The sequence below is a fragment of the Tenrec ecaudatus genome, chromosome 14 (genome assembly GCF_050624435.1).
Source record: "Tenrec ecaudatus isolate mTenEca1 chromosome 14, mTenEca1.hap1, whole genome shotgun sequence".
Lineage (NCBI taxonomy): Eukaryota > Metazoa > Chordata > Mammalia > Afrosoricida > Tenrecidae > Tenrec > Tenrec ecaudatus.
In genome coordinates, this window is record NC_134543.1 from 80,205,107 (window position 1) to 80,227,386 (window position 22,280).

A 22,280-nucleotide genomic window follows, 5' to 3' on the forward strand; every position below is an offset into this window, starting at 1 on the left:
GTATTTATTCATTTCAATGTTGTCGATTTGTGTAGTGCATGTGTGGTCCTACACATGGTCATGTGTGTGTTTCAGCACATACTCGTATATTTTACCTATCAATGAAAACTTTTGGCTTTATACCCAACAATGCCGAATGAAGCCTGATGATGACATAGCAGCTGCCTCGTCCAACCACCCTTATCACTAGGTGTAAAACCATGAGACGCTTGGTAAACAAAAAGCAGTTTAACGTCTACCTTAGTAGTTACCCTTCAATTTCATCTTTCTGTAAATGCTACACCAACATTTTTGAAAAGTGTCATACAAAAGAATATCGATATGCAAAAAAATTAAAAATTACAAAAGGTTGCGTTAAACAAATTGAAACCTTTCCCATTGCTATTTCCCCCCTTTCTTTAGGATTTCCAAGAGTTTTTAACGTACAAAAAGACAGTGTAGTTTCCTAAAATGGTATCTTTGGCTGCGAAGCAACCCTTTTCAGATATCTAGTGAACTAGACACTTCTTTGGGGTAAAGTTCTATTCTTATTCCAATTATATTACCACAGTTCAGCAGTCTTTTGGAAAGTCTTTAAGGGAATTAATTACCTTGCAGGTCTGTGATAAAGAGATCGTCTAGAAAGTATTATAAGCTCACGTTTCTTTTTCTACTTTTTTAAGCTGAAACAGAATAAATGTTTGTTCTACCTTATACCTGTATCATGATCAGATGCCCCAAACTACTCCTCAGTCTTGGCTTAAAGTGGTATTTATTTTCATATACTATATATATTGACAGCATTCAGAGGAATGTGTTACGGACTTTTATATACAATGAAGTTCATAGAATTATACAATAATCAAGAAATATAAGTAAATTCACGTGCACTTTATTTAGTAATGCAAAACTGTTTACATGATCACGTCTCCATCTTTTAGAATGCAGAGGCCTCTTTTAAAAGACAAAACCAGATTGAATTCCTAAATCATGGTATTTCTACTTTTACCATCTGATGGTCGAGAAAATACTTATGATAGAAACAATTACGGTGCAGTTACTTGTGTTAGTCAGCATAATTACCACGAGCTGCCACCGCAGAGGAATGTGAGAATTTTGCCTCATGAACCAGCAAAGATTGCCTTGCACTCACATAAAGATCCATGTGAATCAGGAGATTGTCCTTCACTTTAAATGTGCGCCCTTCAGAAGACATGCATTCTAAGGTCACTGATAGGGGGGAAAACGAGGATCGAAAGTGCTATTGAGGCTCTGACTGTCTTGACTTCAAGTGATTCCTGCCCTTCCTCCTATGGTCTATTGGCCATGGCACCTGTCCATCTGCACTGAAGAGAAACCACAGAATTTAGGAGACACGAAGCAGGGATGAGCATCCGAACAAACAAATCCCTTTTGGAGGAAGTGCAGCCCAAATGCTCCTTAGCGGTAAGGATGGTGGGAATTCCCCATGCGACGTTACCAGGAGAAACCCATCTGGGGAAAAAGCCATCCTGCTTGGTAAAACGACAACAACAACACAAACCTCACTGGTATCGAGTCCATGCCGACTCATACTGATCCCATAGGATGGAGGGGAGCAGTTCTGGTGAATTTCTGCAACTGTGACTATGGGAGTGGAGGGCCTGTACACGCCCACAGAGAGGCTGGTGCTTTCAACGTGTTCACCTTACAGACCACAACCCAGAGCAACTTGAGAAAGCTGAGGACAATTGAAAAAGAGGCATACCCTGAATACAATTGAGATGTAGTCAAATAAGTAAGCTCTTCTAGCCGTCATTCCTGATGTGATGGATTAGAATTCTGGGGTCCATGCTTGTGGCTCTGATCTCACTTTGGAGGGAGATTGCTTACAGGATTAAGGCATGGTTAACTTCTTACCTTATTAGAAGCAGTAAACCAGGTCATACCTTATGTTTCCTAGGGGGCTCCACTAGACTCCACTAGAGGGTATAACTTAAAACAGAATCCTTTATTTTCCTTAGGGGTATGCTTGGAAAAAGACAACATGAAAAAGAAAACGCCCTTATCAAAATCATTCCTCCATGTATAAGGGTGGTTTGGGATCCACAGAGAAATCCAAGCAACACTGGAAGAGTACAGCCACTGAAATAGTGGCACAGGGACCTGGTAGCAGTGACCAGAAGATGGAGCACCTCCTCCTCTTCTGGTCCAAGACTGTGGAACTGTGAAACAGAGCTCCAAGTGAGCTGGCTTCCTGACCTACAGAGGCAGAAGCCAAGGGACCATATGGCCAAGAGGATGAGGACCGGAGAGAGACTTGGCTACTGCATGAGGAGTGGTGTTGTTGGGGATTAACAATTGTATCCTTACTGTGTACTGATCCTGGATCGTGGTCACCCATTATTTTCCCTAATAAACCTGTGAGTTCAGTGTGACCACTGCAAGGAATGAATGAACCCAGCATACATGTAGACTGGGGTGGGAAGAAGGATTGGTGTCCAAATAAGTAAAGAAGGATGGAGGATGACCATACCTTCATTCATGAACATACCTTCATGCTCCATCTTCATGGCAATAAGGAAGACAGGCAGGTCAGATATGACTGCCTCCGTGCTGTTTACGGCAGACACGGATTCACATAGTCACTGCAAGTATAAGTTCAAGCTTAGCAGCTATTGTGAACATGTTTCAGGTTCCAACAATGTTTCATTCTGTTGTATATAGAGGAACTAGGATTTGGAACAGACTCAATCGTGCCTAATGACACAACTAAGAAATTTCCCTGTCACATCTGTTTAATGAGCTTGAAGCTTATTTGAAAAAACAAATCTCACTGCCATGCAGTCAATGCTGACGCACAGCGTCCCCTGTGGTTGTGAGACTGTCACAGTTCAGGGGAGTGGAAACCCAGTCTTTCTCCTGTAGAACTGCTGGTGGCTTCAAACTGATGACCTTGTGGTTCGCATGCAGCCAAACGTGTAAGCACCTAGCCACGTTTGATGGCTTCCCGTTTTTCCAGAGGAGCCCTGGCCAATGAAAAAGTTCATAAATCTGGTTGCTTAGTATCACATTTCTAGCCAAAGAATAAAGAACAACTTCAACTTATAAAAAGTAGGAAATTCCATCAGAGCGTATTATCTATTTGAACACAGTGACAGCACATAACAGTGTTGTCTTGTGCTTTATTACAGTGGATAATTTTAGCCCCTAACATAGTTTCTGGTGGCCTTGTCTCACACATCGGAGAACAATAGACATGAGTTTCTACCTGGCTGTGAACTCATTGGGGCAGCAGCAATTTCTCTCTCTCTCTCTCTCTCTCTCTCTCTCTCTCTCTCTCTCTCTCTCTCTCTCGCGCGTGCTTTTTTTTTTTTTAAGTAGAGCCCATATTCAGCTACTTCCCAAAAATATATTTTGGAACTTATAACTGGAACTTATTTGAAATAATAGTTGTACAACAAGAAGCATTAAGATTATATTGCATTAGCAGGTGTTCTTGTGAATTTTGAGCATACTTAACATTATAACTAATCTTTAATTAATATTAGATTGAGTCTTTATAAAGGTATAATCCAGTATTACGATTTACGAGTCACTTGATTTTCTGTATATTAAATTTGGAAGGTGAATATCCATAATGCATGAGATGTCTGTAGGGGAGCACACAGGAGATTTCCATGGAGTTGAAGAGGTCTAGAAAGTTCTCTTCAGTAAAATTTTATCAGTAAAACAAGGAGAAACAGGCATAATAAAGTGATGATTTTTGCCAACTATGTATGGATAAATTAGGAATTAGAGACTATTTTATGAACATCAGGGGTTCCAACTGGTATAAGAAAGCTCCATAGCTTTAGCAGATTATTTTCGAAATGCCTTTAATAAATAAGGGCTTTTCTCAGACAAAATCACACATGTTGGTTTCAAGTAGGTTAGGTTTTGTCTTTTTTTTTCATTTAGTCTGGCTTGTGCTTCTTTATTCATATTATCATGAAAGACAGAGGGTACAATGATTTCTCCAAGGTCATGCGAGAGTCGGCGCTAGAAAAGAATGGAAAATCTTTAGCTTTAGTTGGTTGCACGGAGTCCACACAAACCCCCTAGATGCTCTTCATCTCAAGTCCTGTAGATTCACAGTGGTCTTTCTCCCTAAGATTACGCAGTTTTGCCAATATACTTCCTTCGCTACAGGGAACTATGAATTAATTTCTTCCCAGTTCTTTGCATGGTCCTACTTTCATTTATATAAAGTGTGTTCTATAAGTTATGCAGGTTTGTTTTGGACTGTTTATAGAAATACATTGGGAAAGAAAGGAACTGATTGCTAAGCTGGATTTCAGTAATAGCAAAATCAAAGACTTTCATGAAGTTCGTTTTATTCTTTGTTTACAAATTTCATTGTTTCCTTAACTGCCTGCAAGGTACCTGAAAGAGCGTACACCAGAAAACTATAAAAAAATATATAAATATTTATTCAGATATTTTTACCTGAAAACAACATATTGTTTTGTTTTCTTTAGTGGAGCATATTTTTCAGAGCAACTCAAAATTTTCCTCCCTCTCTATTTTGTGTTGCTTTTATTCACTTTTGAAAATTACTGGAGAAGAGGCAGAAATTTTTATTCTCCCAGAAGAAATTGTACTCACTGCAACTTTATTATGCCCGAGGCTGAAAGCACGAGAATGTGATGATGATGCCATTATAGTGTCCAAAGAGCACAAGTGAGATGCAAACCAAATAAACAACCAGACCGGTCTACAGGCCTGCTGCGTACACAACTGAAAGCATAAAAGGAACCTTGCACATACCTGGAATTTGTAGTAACTTTCCCCAAAGTCTGTGTGTGTAGGGGTGCATGCGTGTGTGTCGCTCTTGGATTCTTTGCCAATTTCTTTGGGATATGAATACTATTACCATATAATGGGTTAAAAATGAAAATCCAAACACATGCAAAATATTAAATAAAAATTGAGCTCATATGCATCAATTTTCCTGGTTTAACACTGTTATGGGGTCCCTGGGTGATGCAAACAGTTAACTCCCTATCAGCTGCTAAACCACGTCGGAACGTTCAGTCCAGGCAGAAACAACTGGGAAGAAAGATTGGAGGATCTATTTCCCAAAACAAATCATCCATTGAAAACCTTATGGAGCATAGGTCTACTGGGACATACATGGAGTTACCATCAGCTGTTGTCAACAGAGAGCAACAGTAACCATTGTTAAAGTGTTGTTTGGACGATTAGAATGAGGACATCTGTGGGCCTAACGGTAAACCATAATGTCCCTCTCTCAATAACATCAAGATTACACGTTCTGGAAGGAATATTGATACCATTGTGGCCTCATACACTAGCTGACTGGCTGTGTCATACAGGGGTGAAACACATTGATTTTGGAGTCAGAGTAGCTGGTTTAAAATTCTAGCTCCACTACTCTAACTGTGCAACCCTTAGTAAGTTTCTTTAATTGATAGGCCTAAATTTCTCCTCTGTAAAATGTGACTACTGACAGGGTTAGCCCAATTTTCTGGGAAGGATTACATGTTTGAGCCTTGTAAACTCTATTTCAAAAATCCAGCATCATGATTTCCATTCTGAGTCAGTGACTGAAGACTCGCTCTTTAGAGGCAGACAGCTGCATCTTACTCCTGCTGAGCTGCTCATGGGCTTAGACCATTGACCTTGCAGTTGGCAGCCCAAGGCTTGACTCACAGTGCCATCCAGTCTCCTTAAAATGCTTTGTGTGACAATGGACACCGTACTAACATTAGTTAGATTGAAAATACCATTGAAATGATGCCTAATGAGATGGATGGATACCATGGCTGTAAATATGTTCTCAAACAGCGAGGGCTATGAAGATGACACAGGACTTGCCTGTGTCTCTGCCGTACATAGGGTCACGTGAGTCAAAAGCAGCTCCGTGTCAGTACCATTGCCACCAAACATCTAGCTAACATCATTAAACTGAAATCTCACGAAAGATTTCTTACTACTGACTGAAGTCTGACAAGAGACTTCAGCTATCTTCTCAGGGCTTGGTACCCAGCAATTAGCCCAGAAGAACAGTGACTTCATAGGCATGGAAGGCATGTTTTTTCATACATTTGCTTTATCTACAAAGATACTAGTATATAAAACAGCTTCCTTGGTGAATGAGAACATCTGTGAGTCCACTCAAACAAAATAAAGAAATAAAGTATGCACTGTCAGGAAGAACATCAAATCCTAAAATGGTAGAAGCATTGAATCATCTCAATGGAAGAAAAAGATAATTTATCTAAGACAGAGACATAGCTAGCTCAGGGCAGACTCCCTGCGCAGGACAGACCACCTGTGAAATCACTGTGACAGGAATCACAAGCTAGAGATAACTCTGCTTAACAGCAAGAATTGCAGAGGGAATGGAGGGCTTTCCCCCCTCATAATATTGAGGACCCACGCCTTAACATTTGCTATGTGACATTGAAAGAAAGACCGTATATACTCATGTATAAGCTGAGTTTTTTCAGCACAAAAATGTGCTGAAAAACTAGGGTTCGGTTTATACACGGGTCAGTGGCATGAATGTATATCATGTGGTCAAGCCCAACTAACAAAAGGAGGAAATCTCATGAAGTCTGACATAGAGTTAATAACAAAGTGGCTTTGAGATGCATGGGAAGACATTCCAGAAGACATGGTGCAACGAGCCTTCCAGAAATGTAGTATTAGTAATGCTATGGATGGCAGTGAAGACTGCGCTTTGTATGAAAATGACAGCAGTGATGGTGATGACGGCGATCTCAGTGAGGACAGCGTCTATGATGACCTCACACCAGCTACAGCTCTGCATTGGGATACAGAAGATGATGAGGAATCCAATTTTGAAGGATTTTAACTCTTTACATTTTAACTTGGTTGCTGATTATAATAGTACTCTTAAGGTATCATTGTTGATACCGTATTGTTTTTGTTGAACCTATTTTCCACTTACTGTGCTGGTTTGCTAAAGTTAAATGACTTGTTGTCCTTTTATTTATGTGTTTTATTTAAAATAAATATTTAAATACATTACCCCACTGATGTCTCAATTTTTAGTAATTTTATTTTCATTTGTTTTGATTAATGAAACTCACCAATAGCTTCTGCATTTTCCACCCTAGGCTTATACTCGAGTCAATCCGTTTTTCTCATTTCCCAGGTAATAATTAGGTACTTTGGCTTATACTCGGGTCAGCTTGTATTCGAGCATGTACGGTATCTAATACATGTCAATTTTCATGGAGACATGTTGGAAGATTAAATACTTCAACAGCAGTGGCAGCAGCAGTCACAAATACTCAGCCCCACTGTTTTTAGTCCCAAACATGCCCATTGCTTTTGTTTTTTGCCATCTGTTCCAAATCATTCCTTATCTTCTGGTGGTTGGGATCATAACCAGATCTCTCCACAGCAATATTCAATGCTAGGAAATAGCAGAGCAGCACCTACCCTTTAAGATAAAGATAACGAAAGCTTTTGAACATGGAAGAGCACTGATAGCTCATTATCCTGAGGCTTCGTTGAAGATCCCTAAAGGCTGCTGATATCCAGGCTATGAAAACATGGCAGAGAACCTGCAGTCAGAGGAATGCAGCATATTGGGAATGAAACATTCGGGCGTTAGTCTTGTAATACTACGACGGAAGGAATGGAAAATTATTAGCAATTGAGATGTCCAACAACGGTGGGGTGGGGGGGGTTGCTGCAGAATAGATTGTAAACATCCTAAATTTGACAATTGCGAAATAATATAAGAAAAGTTTGAAGAACATGTATACAGGTACAGATAAGAGCTCGCAACACAGGGCATCCAGAACAGACAAAGTGCTCAGGATCAATAAGGAGAGATGCGATAAAGGGAGGATAAGGGAAGTGGGGAGGGTAAGGGGAACCGATCACAATAATCGAGGCATGCCCCACTTCCAGAGGGACAGACAGCATAAAAGTGGGTGAAAGGAGACAGTGGTCGGAGTAAGACATGAAAAAAAATTATCAAGGGGACATGAGGGAGGTGTAGGAAAAACTGAAGAGCGGATACCAAGGGCTCAAGAAGAAAGAAAATGTTTTGAAAACGATGATGACAACATATGTACAGATGTGTTTGACACAATGGATATGTGTATGGGTTGTGATGAGAACCATAAGAGCTCCCAACAAAATCAAAACTGAAGGGAAAAAAAGAAAGGAAGTTTGGGAAACAAACAGAAGCGTACTCCAAGAGAGAGGAATCCTGAATGTGGCTGTTTCTTTCTTTTGTACAAGCGAGGACCAAAATGTACACCACAAACTGGGAAATCCAGAAATGCACGTTAAAAAGGTTATTCAACAGTAAAAAATGAAATACCAAGGAAAATTAAATGGCTATTAAAGTTGAATGAGGGAGAGGAGAAATGGAAAATAAAATGTGTTCTATGTTCACAGCTTAAATTCCATGTCAGAAGTCATATCTAAATAAATAAATGTATAATTCTGATTCATTTAATAGTTCCTGTGTGTAATAATGATGAAGAGGACAAGAACTTGAATAATATTTTTCCTTTTTAATGAAATACTTTTATTGGGGGCTCTTACATCTCATATCACTATGCATATATTCATCCAGTGTGTTAAGCACATTTGCACATAGGCTGCCATCATTTTCAAAGCATTCGCTTCCCGCTTGAGCTCCTGATATTAGCTCCCTATTTCTTCCTCCTCCCTTCCCCACCCACCCTCCCTCATGAACCCTTTGTAAATGATAGATTATTATTTTCAGATCTTATATTGTCTTCCATCGCCCCTCACCCACTTTTCCATTGTTCGTCCCTTGAGAGGGGCTTTATAGGTAAATCCTTGTGATCAATTCCCCCTTTCTCCCTACTCCTCCCTAATCCTCCTAGTGTTTCTACTCTCATTGATGGCCCTGGGGAGAGGGGGGGGGGGGTTTATCTATCCTGGATTTCCTGTGTTTCGGGCTCTTATCTGTAGCAGTGTGCATGTTTCAGTATAATCCGATTTGTAAGGCAGAATCAAGGTCATGATAGTGGGGGGAAGGAAGCACCCAAGGACTAGAGGAAAGGTTTATGTTTCATCCATGCTCTACTGCACACTGACTGGCTCATCTCTTCCCTGTGACTCCTCTGTAGGGGGATGTCCAATTGTCTACAGACGGGCATTGGGTCTCCACTCCATGCCCCCCTCCATTCACCTTGGGTATGATTTTGTTCTGGGTCTTAAATGCCTGACACATGATCCCATTGACACCCTGTGATCATCCAGCCTGGTGTGCTTCTTCCGTGTGGGACTTCTTGCTTCTGAGCTAGATGGTCACTTGTTTATCTTCAAGCCTTTAAGACCCCAGTTGTTATCTTTCAATAGCACCATCAGCTTTCTTCGCCACATTTATTTATACAACTATTTTGTTTTCAGCAATCATGTTGGGAAGGTGAGCATCTAAGAATGCATGATTTTAAGTGTTGAGGGAGTACTTGAGTAGAGAGGTTCAATGTCTATCAGCAACCTTAATTCTTAACATATAGATATAACAACATAGTTCTATTCTCCTCTCACTATAGATATAGATATTTATATATGTACATGCCTGTATTTGGACCTCTATAAATGTCCTTAGCCTCCTGGTTTTTCCTCAATTTCCTTTTACTCACCTCTTGTCCCACCACCATGTTTGGATCTCATTCAGAGTTAGTAATTCCTCACTGAGATATTTCCTTGATTAAGCCTCACTAGGCATCCTACACTCTTCTCTCCTTTGATTTTAGTTCACTTGTTGTTACCTTGTCCCTGGGTTGGTCCCTTCTCCCTTTCTTTCTCCCACCTTCCCTTTCCCCCCCAGAACCATTGGTCCCATTCTTTTCATCTCTGAATTATTTATCCTGCCCATCTTATGTAGATAGATATGCAGATACATTAATAAGTGTAAAATCCCAGCAAAGCAAAATAAAACAAGGAAGTCAAGACCAACTAAACAATAACAACCACAAAACAACAAAAAGAAAGCCACTGACAAAAAGGGAAAAATCTATCAATAGTTCAAGATCTGTTTGTTGGCCTTTTCGAGTATTTTCCAGTCAAGTCTGATGGGATGCTATACTGTGTCTCCAAAGTCTATTTTTGATATTTCCTGCAGAGTTCATCACTTTGCTCCCCTTGTTGCTATGTTGCATGCCCTTAGTGTTTCTACCCAGGGTGATGGGGTCAGATTGTACGCAAGTCCTACACTGTGTCTCCTGAGTTGTCCCCCGTAGCACTATGGTTTCACTGAGAGATGTCACATCTCATGGTGGGGCCGGCCCTATGGTCCTCTCTGTGCGTTGTCTGCTCTGAGTAGGAATATCGTCCTCGGGGCTTAGTGGGCCAGGATGTGATCCCCTCCCTCATCATCACGTTTCCTTTCTCCCCTGTGCTCTAATAAGACATGTCTGTCTCCCCAAGCTGTATCCCCAGTTCTGTCCTCTAAAGTACATTCTTCTAAGTGGGCAGGAGTGTCCCCATAGTAGGGATTGGGGCTGGCCCTACAGACCTCTCTATTGGTTCCCTGATACGTGCTGGTATGTTGTATTCATGCTTTGGTGCATCAGGCTGAAGCCTGGTCTCTCACACCCTCTCCTGTGGAAATAGAAACAATACCCTCCTCTTGAGTGGTTTAGTGCCCTGCCCCCCCATCCCTACCCATGTCTTTTTCTTTCTTTCTTTCCTCCTGCTATTAGTTGGCTGCAGTATGTATCCCTGTATTGGGTTTGGCCCCTGCCATCGCTGCTGGACCTCACCCCAAGGATGCATGTATATAGTGACTTTTCTCCTATGCCCCGTTTTTTCTTTTTTCTTAAGCATAACTCAGTGGACTCATGTTGTTCTTATCCCTTTGTGCTTAGTTTACTTCACTTAGCATGATTTCCTCCTCTTTCCATAAGGCAATGTGCTTCATGCTTTCATTGCTGCTTTTCAGGGATGCATAGTACTCCATTGTTTGTATGTACCATAGTTTTTTGATCCATTCGTCTGTTGATAGAATTTTGGATTGTTTCCAACTCCTTGCAATTGTGAATTGTGCCGTGATGAACATTGGAGCACAGATATCTGGCTGCAGTTTGTTTCTTGCCTCTTCTGGGTATATGCCCAGTAGGATTGTTGGGTCGTATGGTTCAATTTCCATTTTAGATATAGCCAAATTGATTCCCATAATGCCTGTACATACTTACAGGTTCACCAGCAGTGAACAAGAGTTCCTATCTCCCCACAGCCTATCCAACACTTGTTACTTTCTGACTTTTTGAATTGGGTTATCTTTGACAGTGTTATTTGGTATCTCATAGTTATTTTAATTTGCATTTATCTTATGGCTAATGATCAGGAACATTTTCTCATCTGTTTATTGGCCATTTGGATTTCTGTCCCTGTGAAATTTCTGTTCAAGTCCTTTGCCCACCTCATTAGTGGGCAGTTAGTTTTTTTCTTATTATAAGCTTGCAAAGTATTATAGATGTTAGCAATAAGGCTTTTGTCTGATGTGTCATTGCTAAAGATATTTTCCTACTCCGTGGCCTCTCTCATTACTCTTTCGCTGAATTCCTCTGATGGACACAGGTGTTTTATGTTCAGTATATCCCTCTTGTCAATTTGTGACTCCTCTGCATTTGTATCCTTCCCTATTTCTGATAGTCTGTGTGTTTCCTGTGCCAAGGTTCTCAGGTTTGTCCCAGTTCTCTCATTAATGGCCCTAAAAGCTTGGGGTTTTATTTCCAGGTCTGTGATCCACCTTGAGTTTATTCTTGTGCATGGAGTGAGGTAACAGTCATGCTTCATTTTTCTGCAGGTGGCTATCCATTATTTCCAGCACCACATATTGAAGAGGGCATCTGCTTCCCATTTGATATTTTTGGGGCCCTTATCAAATGTACACTGACACATTTATTTCTGGTTTTTCAGCTCTATTCCATTCATCTGAATATCTGTCATTATACCAGTACCACACCGTCTGACCACTGTGGCTGTATAACGTGTGCTAAAGTCAGGTAGAACAAGCTCTCCAACTTTGTCCTTCTTGAGCAGTTCTCTGCTGCTAATTCTAGTCTTCTACCCTCTTCATATAAAGTTGGTAATCAGTTTTCCCAATTCTTTGAAGAAGGATGTTGATATTTGTATTGGGATAGCATTAAATTTATATAGTGCTTTGAGCAGAACTAACATTTTAGATCAAGTCTTCTGATCCAGGAGAATGGGATAGTCTATTGGCCAGTATTATGTTAGGTGTTTTTGCATTGATGTTCTTAGGGATATTGGTCTGTACTTCTTAATTCTTGTGGGTTGCTTGCCCACTTTAGGTATCGGAGTTATACCAGCTTCATAGAAAGATTTTGGGAGTTTTCCATCTTTTTCTATGTTCTGGAAAAGTTTGTGTAGGATTGGTGTCAGTTCTTCCCTGAATGCTTGGTAGAATTTTCCTGTGAAGCCATCTGGCCCGGGACACTTTTTTTGTTGATAATCCCTTCATAACATTGTCTATTTCTTCTATTGCTATGGGTCTGTTGTGGTTCTTGATGTCCATCTGGGCTACTCTATGGAGGGATTGTTTTTCCAAGTATTTGTCCATGTCTTCCAAGTTGTTGAATTCATTTGATTACAGGCCTTCATAATTCTGTGCAATTATCCTTTTGATTTCATTAGGGTCCATGGTAATGTCTCCTGTTTCATCCTTCATCTTTGCTATTTAAATTTACTCCATCCTTTCTTCGGTTAGGTTTGCCAGAAGTCTGAATTCTGTTAATTCTTTCAAAGAAACAAATTTTAACTGCATTCATATTTTCCATACTTTCCTTGTTTTCCCTCTCCTGTATCTCAGCTCTGATTTTTATTAGTTTTTTCCTTTTGCTATTAGTAGGATTCTTCTGTTGCCTTTGCTCTAATTAGTATAAGTTATGCTAGCATATCAACCATAAGTCTCTGTTCCTTTTTCATGTGTGCATGTATTGCTAGCAGCCTTCCCCTGATAAATGCCTTTGCTGTGTCCTAAAGGTTTTGGCACTTCGTATTTTCATTCTCATTAGTTTCTAGAAACTTCCTGATTTCATCTCTTATCTGGGCCAATATCCACTCCTTTTGAAATAGAGAGTTATTCATCCTCTAATTGTTTGCTCTTGTTATCTTCATCATCATTTTGTTGATTTACAGCCTTATGGCACAGTGGTCAGAGAGAAGTCTGTATAATTTCTATGTGCTTGAATTTCCTCAGGTTCGACTTGTATCCCAGCCTGTGATCTATCTTTGAGTATATGCCATTTGGACTTAAAAAGAATGTGATTTTGTTTTGCATTTGGGTGGAAAGTTCTGAAAATACCTATCAGGTCAAGTTGTCCACTTGTACTGTTTAGATCTGTAGCCTCCTTGTTAAGTTTCTTTCCCTGTGAACTGTCTTTTTCAGAAATTGGTGTATTAAAGTCACCCACTATAATTGTTGATTCTGTGATTTCTTTTTTCATCTTTTGGAGTGTTTGATTTATGAATTTCGGGTCTCTCGTTGGGTGTGTATATATTTATTATGCTCACTGTTTCCTGATCTACTGTTCTTTGAGCATTATATCATGCCCTTCTTTGTCTCTTGTTATGACTTGTACCTTGAGATCAATTTTCTCAGAGTTTAAGATTGCTACCCCTTCTTTTTCTGCATTGCCATTCTCCAGCCTTTAATTCTCAACCCGTTTTTGTCTGTAAACTTGAGATGCATTTCCTGTAGGCAGCAGGTTGATGGGTTATGTTTTCTAAGCCAGTCTGTTAGCCTCTGCCTTTTAATGCCTGAAGTTTAGTCCATTGACATTCAGTGTTACTGCATCCATCTGTGGACTCTATGATGTCATCTTGTATGTTTTGTTTTGCGTGTTTTCATACCTACATATCTTATTGGTTTGTGATGTGTATGTGTGGTTCATTCTTGCCTTCTTTCCACTATTGAACTAATGCTATCTTAGGGGCTGTTTTCTCTTTGTCGCCCTCTGTGTGGAGTTGTTCCATGTGACACTCTCTTATTTGTGTTTGGTGAGTGTGGATCTTCTGCCCATAATGGGTCAGCAAGGATATTTTTTAGAGCTGGGATTCTTTTTATGTATTCTTTAAGTTTTTCCTTGTCTTGGAAGACTCTTACTTCTCCTTCTATCTTAATAGATAATTCTTGGGTGCATGTTATTTTCCTTCAATTTTTGGAATATGGTATTCCACTCCCTCCTCTTCATCATGTCCACTGAGAGGTCTGAACATATTCTTATTTGGGTACCTTTATAAGTGACTATTTGTTTTTCCCTAGCTGCTCTTATGATTTTCTCTTTTTCCTCATAGTTCAATAATTTAACTATTATATGTCTTGTTGACTTCTTGGGATTCAGTATGGCTGGTGTTCTTTACCCTCCTGAATGGTCACCTGCTTTTCATTTATTAAGTTGCAGAACTTTTCCTTTAAGAATTTCCTCGCTATATTTGCTGTTGAGTTTTTGCTGTGTCTTGTTCCAGTAGTCCAATTATTCTAATATTATTCCTCTTCAAGGCAGCAGACATGGCGCTCAGGATTTCTTTAGCTTTTGTGATTGTCTTTTTTTACTGTTTTTTCCCGTTTGTTGAAGTCTACCTGGTTACCTTCCTGGACAGTTGTGCGATTCTCTTCCTTTTCAAGTCTGTTGACAGTGTCTGCTAATTTGCTACTGGATTTTGTTATTTCATCCTTTAGGTCTTGTATTTCCCTTGCCATGTTGCCTTTATCTCATCTATCATTTCATCCTTTTTCTGTATTACTTCCATCATATCCTGTATGACTCCCAGCAGCATTCTGAAGATTTCTTTCTGTGGTAGGTCAATGTCTGCTTCTTCTATGTACGTCGTTATGTTCATGATTTCTTCTGGCATTGTCTTCTGTTTCTCTTGGTTTTCGTTGAGGCTGTTGGTGCTGGTTGATATTTATGTGTTGTTTTAGAGGAACCTGGTATCATCTTCCAGAGTTGAAGAGCCCTGTGTTCTCTCTTGGGTGGCTCATATGAGTGCTTCTTTGACCTACCTGCAGGTAACTGCACTGGGGGTCAGGCTACCACTGTATCTTCCTGTGATTTCACTTTTACCCTAGTCAACCAAGGTTCCATTATTTGGGATGTGAGATGGATAGTTCTCTCATGGGACGCTGGTCGGATGGTTGTGGACCCATGAGGATGATGTTTCACTGACTGATCTCCCAGGAAGAAATAGTGGTATGTCTCATGGGTAGGGTGACCAGACATCTTGCTTTTGGTGGGACAGTCACGATTTTAACCTTTTTCTCCCGTGTCCTATGGCATTTTTAAAAAGTTCCGATTTTTGGAAAGAATGGATGACAAGCTAGGGTTTATGGTTTTTGGCTGCCATGTGGCTATTTCACCAGGATATAAGTTTTATCAATGGTGGCCTGCTTTACCAATGTTAAAATCTGGTCACCTTACTCATGGGTCTTGGAGCTCTTCAAATGGCATGTGGTGTTTCCCTCTGCAAATGGAGTGCCGTGGACTGCAAGTGGGTGTACCCTCCTTGATGTAGAGCACCCTGGATGGCAGTCAGATTTACCCTAGTTGGAGAGACCACTGTGGAGGTCGGGCAGATGTTCCAACAGCAGCATGGTGAACCACGAACAGCAGGCAGGAGTTACCCCAGTCACTGGTAGGGCCTTGGGGGTGTAGGTGGGAGTTTCCCCAGTAATTTTAAGGGAAGATCCCACAACCACTTCGGGTTTAGGGAGGGTGGGCATGATTTCCCCAGCTGTGTGTAACGCCAACAAGTGCAGGTGGGAGCTCCTCCAACTGGGCCATCAGAAATTCCCTCAGTGGAGCGGAGTGTCCTAGAGGCTTGTGAAAGGAAAGAGTGGGATAAGAGAATAAAAAGAGAGAAAGGAGAAGACAAACACAAGAGGAAAAATAATTAAAAAACAAAACTAAAACGTACACAGGCAAAAAGCATGGACAAAATAACAAAAACAAGTCAACAAAAGAAAGACCGAATATGCTGAGACTGTGGCAGGAAAGAGAGAAGACATAGAAGAGGAAAAAAAGATGAAAAAGTGAAGGATGAAGAAAAGAAAGGAACAAAGAAAAGAAAAAAATAGATAAAGAGATAACTGTGCCCGTGCCATGCCATGTATAGCACTGCCTTGTGTCATCTGCAGTACTGCCACAGGGGGCAGGCTGGAGCTCTCCCGGCTGGCTGGGCAGAGTTTCCCTAGGCAGAGGGTAGTGGACTGAAGGCTAGCAGTGGCATGTGGAAGGAAAGAAAGAGGAGAGGAGATAAACGAAAGAATTAGAATGAAGAGAGAGAGGAGAAAGAAAGAAAGAAAAAAAGAAGGGAGTAGTTGGGAATCACAACTGTGTGTGCTGAGACTGATTGTGGTGGAAAAGAGAGAAGAAAAAAGTAAAGAGTTAAGAGACAGCTGATCCCTGATGGCCTGAATGTGGGGTCATAGGGGTTTAAACTCTGCCCAAGGTGCCAGTTTGGTGTGCCCTTTGGTGTAGGGTCTCACTGGTACTGGGCAGAATTGCTCTAGTCGACAAGATCACTGTAGAGGCCGGTCAGCAGTTTCCTCAGCAGTGTGGACCACTGTAGAGGGCTGTCGCAGCTGCCTTGTGTGGTGTGCGGTGCTCCCACAGAGGGCAGCCTGGAGTTCCCCCTGCTGTTTGGGCAGCATTGCCCTAGGCAGAGGGTAGTGAGCCAGAAGCCAGCAGTGGTGAGTGAAAGGAGAGGGAGAGAAGAAGAAAAAGAAAGAAAAAGAGAAAAAACAAACAAACAGAACTGGGTCCACTGAGGCCGACTGTGGTGGGAAAGATGGAAGGGAGAGAGTACAGAGAGAAGAACAAGAATAGTAAGTAAGGAGATAGCTGAGCCCTGACCACCTGACCACGGAGCTGCAGGAGTGACATCCCTGCCTCAAGGTAGTGGGGTGGTGTGCCCGCTTGGTGTAGGGCCCCATAAATGCCAGGCGGAATTAGCCTCATAGGCATGATGATAGCGAAAGCCAGGCAGTGGTTCCCACAATGGTGTTGAGAGCTGGAGATCACTGGTATAGCTGCCTTGTGCTGTATGCAGCACTATAGCAGGTGGCGGGGAGGGGTTCCCTCAGCCACATGTAGGGCCCCAGAACACGCAGGTGGTCCCCTAGCCACACAGAGGACAGGCAGAACTTCCCCAACTTCGTGTAGGACCACTGAAGGCAGACAGTAACTCTCCCCCATTTGGCTTGTGGTTGTCCTCACTTGTGCCAAGGCCGCTGATGCCCCAATTGAATTAAATTAAATTGGCACCCTGACTCTGGGCTCTGGGTATGTGCTCAGTGAGATATTCTGAAACTGAGGCTCAGGCTTGCACCAGAGGGTCTTTTTTTAATTTTTATTTTGAAAGTCTCTGGACTCTGTAGCCAACTTCTGGAATTCCTTAGTACTGGCTCCTTATTATGTTAATGTATGTTTAAAACGTCGTTCTGCCAGTTTGTCTTGGAACTAAACAATGAGCCTGGATTTTGCAGTTTTTACTGAGAAAATTTGTTTCTCTGTTTTGTATTGTGCTTATGGGGTCCCCTGATTTCAGGGCTGTCATGCTGACCTCCAGAGGAGGAGATCCAGCTTATCAGAGAAGTTGTTTTCTTCTTGGCTAACTGGAAGTGAATCTCCCCCCACCTCCCCCTATGGCTACCCCTTCTGCTCTGCCACACTGCAATGTGAGTCAGGTAAATTTCCTAACATCCTTTCAATTGCTCCAAATCTATGGATACCTGCACCAATCCCGACCCCTAGGCTGTGAGCACAAGGGAGCTAACAGCGTGGGGAGCTTGGGTGTGGGGTCTTGTGAGTAGCTTTCAGAGGTTCTCCTCGAGTCTGGGATTGCGACCCCTTTTGGACGTCAGCCTGGGGAAATCACTACCCTCTGCTGGACTAGGGAGCTGGTAGCTGCTGTGTCGCGAGTCAATGAGCCCAGTCCAGTGAACCTAGAAGGTTTCACTGCATTCTCAGTTCGCTTTGTTAGTGAAAATTTCAAAAAGCAGGGTTCAGGACAGACCCTAGCACCCTGATTCTAAGTTAGGACTCTGCCTCCCCGTTTTCTTCACCTTACCTCCTAATTTTCTCATCTGGCAGCAGGGGCTCCAGGCAGGTAAATCTAACTGGATGCCAATCAGAAAAAAATCACATAAAAGCACACAGATATACAGCAGCAGTATCTACTTTGTCTAAATTTATGTTTCATCATAATAGTAGGCCAATGAGGAGTTTCTTTATTTTATTGCCAGCATGCCTATTTATTTAACAGTATTTGGATATTAACTGGTCTTTTATATATTGTGTACAAGTAGGAGAATTTACAAAATAATTCTGAATATTTCTGGAAATAGAATCATAGGCTTGAGATTGATATAAAAAATAAAATGTGAGAGGATAACCACATGATTATTGAAATTGATGCAAAAAAAGCATTTGATCAAAACTCTCAGCAAAATTGGAATAGAAAATAAATTCCTCTATCTAAGGGCAAACACACATTTTTGAGAAGAGAATTAAAGCATTCCCCTTGAGAATGGGAGCCAGCCAAGGATGCCATTTATCACCACTTTTATTCAATATTGAATTATAAATCCTATCCCGAGCAATAAAGAAAGAAAGGAGAATAAAAAGGAGGTAAATAGGAAGTAAAATGATACCTATTTTCAGATGGGATGTTCCTATACATAGAAAATCAGAGCTTCTTCAAGAAAGCAACTGGAGCTGATAGAAGGGTTTGAAAAAATAGTAGAGCATAATATTAATATAGAAACATCAGTGAGTAATTCCTCTACACTTACAAATAGAACTCAAAGAAAGAAATCAGGACAAATATATAATTTATAATAGCTAAAGAGAAGATAAACTACTTAGGAATATATTAACCAGGATGTAAAAGACTTAAACAAAGAGAACTCCAAAACATTATTGTAAGAAACCGAAACAAAACCAAACCTTACATAAATGGAATAACATGGACAGAAAGACTTAGCAGTGTGAAACTGTCATCACTACTCAAAATGATCCATGGCTACAGTGCAATCTCAAACCAGATTCCATCAACAATTTTTTAAGAGATATAAAAGTTAATCACCAAATTAAAAGGAACAGGAATAAGCAAAATATTACTGAAGAAAAACAATAGTAGGAAATATCACAATTTATGATCCCAAACATACTATGTAATTGTGGTATTCCAAATAATCTGGTATTGGTTCAATAAAACACACATAGATCAAGGAAACAGAATTGAGAACCCAGAAGCAAATATATTCACCTATAGACAAAAGGGTGAAACCCAGAGATTATCTCTTTAACAAGAACATTGGCAAAAGTGAATATTCATTTCCAGAAAAACAAAACAGCATCCATACCTCACACTATATAAATACACTAACTTAAAATGGATCCAAGACCTAAATATAAAACCCAAGACTAGGCAAGCAGAAAGCCCTAATTGATGTCATAAGTTGGCTATCATACTGACGCTATGTAGGGTTTCTAAAACTTTATGTCTTTATGGGAGCAGACAGCCTTATGATCAGCAGCCCATTCATCCAGTGATCTCATTTCTATGTATATATCATAGCGAAAACAAGAACCATGAACCAAATAGATACATGAACACTCATGTATATCTCCAAAGTATTCACTGTAGCAAAAAGAAGGAAACAACCTAAGTGCCCCTTAACAGGTGAATGTATAAGCAAGCTATGATAATATATATATATATATATATATATATATTATCACAGACTACTCCACAGCAATAAAGAACTATGGTAGATTCAAAAAACATCTTACAATATGAATAGACCTGGAGGATATTATGCTGAGTCAAATAAGTCAATCACAAAAGATTGCACAAAACCACTTTCATAAAAAGACAAGAAAAGGTTCACATACATAAATAAATATTCTTTGAAGGTTATCAGGTATAGAGTGAGGAAAAAGGGAAATTTACTGGCAAGATAGTACACATGTGTTACCATATCAGGAGTTCTCAACCCATGGGTCACGACCCTTTTGGGGGATGAATGACCCTTTCACAGGGTCGCCCAATACATAACAGTAGCACAATTACAGTTATGAAGTAGCAACGAAAATAAGTGTATGATTTGGGGTCACCACAACATGAGGAATTATATTAAAGAGCCCCAGCTTTTAGGAAGGTTGAGAACCGCTGCCTTAGGTGAAAAGAATGTCTTCAGTGAGAGGTCAGCACAACATGACCAATGCAAAGAAACAAGCTGGGAGTCGCCAAAGAGGACAAAGCAACAATAGCAAACACTACCACGTATGTATACAATCCTGAAAGAAGGGTAATAATACTTGGAGGTGGTTACATAGGTAATTGTGCTAGCTGAACTGGTGTGGAATAGCATATGGGAGTGTATACTTAAATTAAGTACATATACGTTTGGCAGAAGGTATTTCCACATATATATTTGTATGTGATACAAAAATGTCCTATGAAAACCCTATGGATTGATCAAAACATTGTCAGTTACTGAAAACCTAATGGAGAGGAGTGGAATATTGTCAGAAATACTGCCAGAAGATGCTCCAGCGCAATTCAAATGACACTAAATATGATTGAGGGAGAGCTGTCTTCTCAAAGTAGAATCAACAATAACTGAACAGACAGAGTTAAGATCGCAGCCTTGGGGACCTTCATTTGAGGATGGGACACTACTCAAAATCCAGTCAGGTGACCAGACGTCCTGCTTTTGGCAGGGCAGTCCTTATTTTTAACAATGTGTCCCATGTCCTGCAGCGTTGTTAAAAAGTCCAGATTTTTGGAAAGAATGCATGACAAGCTAGGGAATGGCGGTAATACAGGAAGGGAATATACATAACACATAATGTTATTCAAACAGCTGCTGATTTGTTGCCCAGAGATGTGGAAAATGTTGTTATTAAAATATATTCTAATTTCTATACATACACTGTGCGCATTGACATGCTTAAAGAATTTTGTGAAACTGCGGAAGTCAAATATCAGAAATACTTGGATAGAGTAAAACCCTATGGTTAGCACTTTTGCCAGCTGTCGAAAGAATTTTGAAAATATACGATCCTTTGAAATCCTACTTTCTCTCAGAGGATAAATGTCCTAGAATTTTAGAAGCGTTTTTTGAAAAAGAGTCTTCAAAAATTTGGCTAGAGTCTGTACACAATCAAGCAGCTCTTTTTCAAAATGCTATAAAACTTATTGAAGGTGGCAAAATTTTGGTAATCAAAGTAGCAAATGAAGTTAATAATTTAAAATTTCAGTGTAAAGATCAGTTAGAAAATAATATTCTCTGTTAACTATCCACAATAGTATAAGCCAGCTAGAAGAACAAGATGCAATAAATTGTGCAGATATCATGAACCACGTTAAAAAATCTATAGTAACTGCATAGCTTATTTAGAAGAGTGGATGGTACATCACAATGACATTGAACATTTTCATTGGGTTACATTAAAACAAGAACTTAATTGGAATGATGTGCAAAAATCATTTGATCATATTACTCAAAATTTCCCATATAGTAATATTTCAAAAAATGATCTTTTTAATGAGGCATCATTAATAAAAATATATTGATAAGGAAAAGGTTAAATCTTGGGCATCAGCAAAAATCACAATAGAGAACAAATGGTTAGAAATATTTCATCATTTTTAAACAAACCATGTTCCATACAATAATGCACTAAAAATTGTGGAATATGCGCTGCCCTTACCAGAACTAATGCTGTGACTGAATGTGTTTTTTCTATGGTAAGTGAAGTGTGGACATCAAAAGATCACAATTAAGTGTTGAGACTTTGAAAGCCATTTTATGTGTGAAATATAATTTAACAAATTCTTGCGAAAAATTTCATGACCTTTTAAACAATGACAGCAATCTACTAAAAAATTCACTCAAATGAGAAATATGCCAAAGAATAAAATAATACTACACATAATTTTAATGTATTATATTTATAAAGTATACTAGTGTTGAAATTTAAAAATATTACAATACTATTTTTGTGTTCTATGAAAATTTTTGTTGCTCCATATAGATCAACTTTTTAATCAAGAAACACCCCCCCCCCCGCCCCGCCGCCACCATCAATGGTGTCCCGCTTAACCAATGTTAAAATCTGGTCACCCAGAGGCTGTACACTGGTACATATGAGGGTTGGAGGTACAGGGAATCCAGGGTGGATGATACCTTCAGGACCAAGGGTGTGAGGGACGATGCTGGGAGAGTGGAGGGTGAGTGGGTTGGAAAGGGGGAA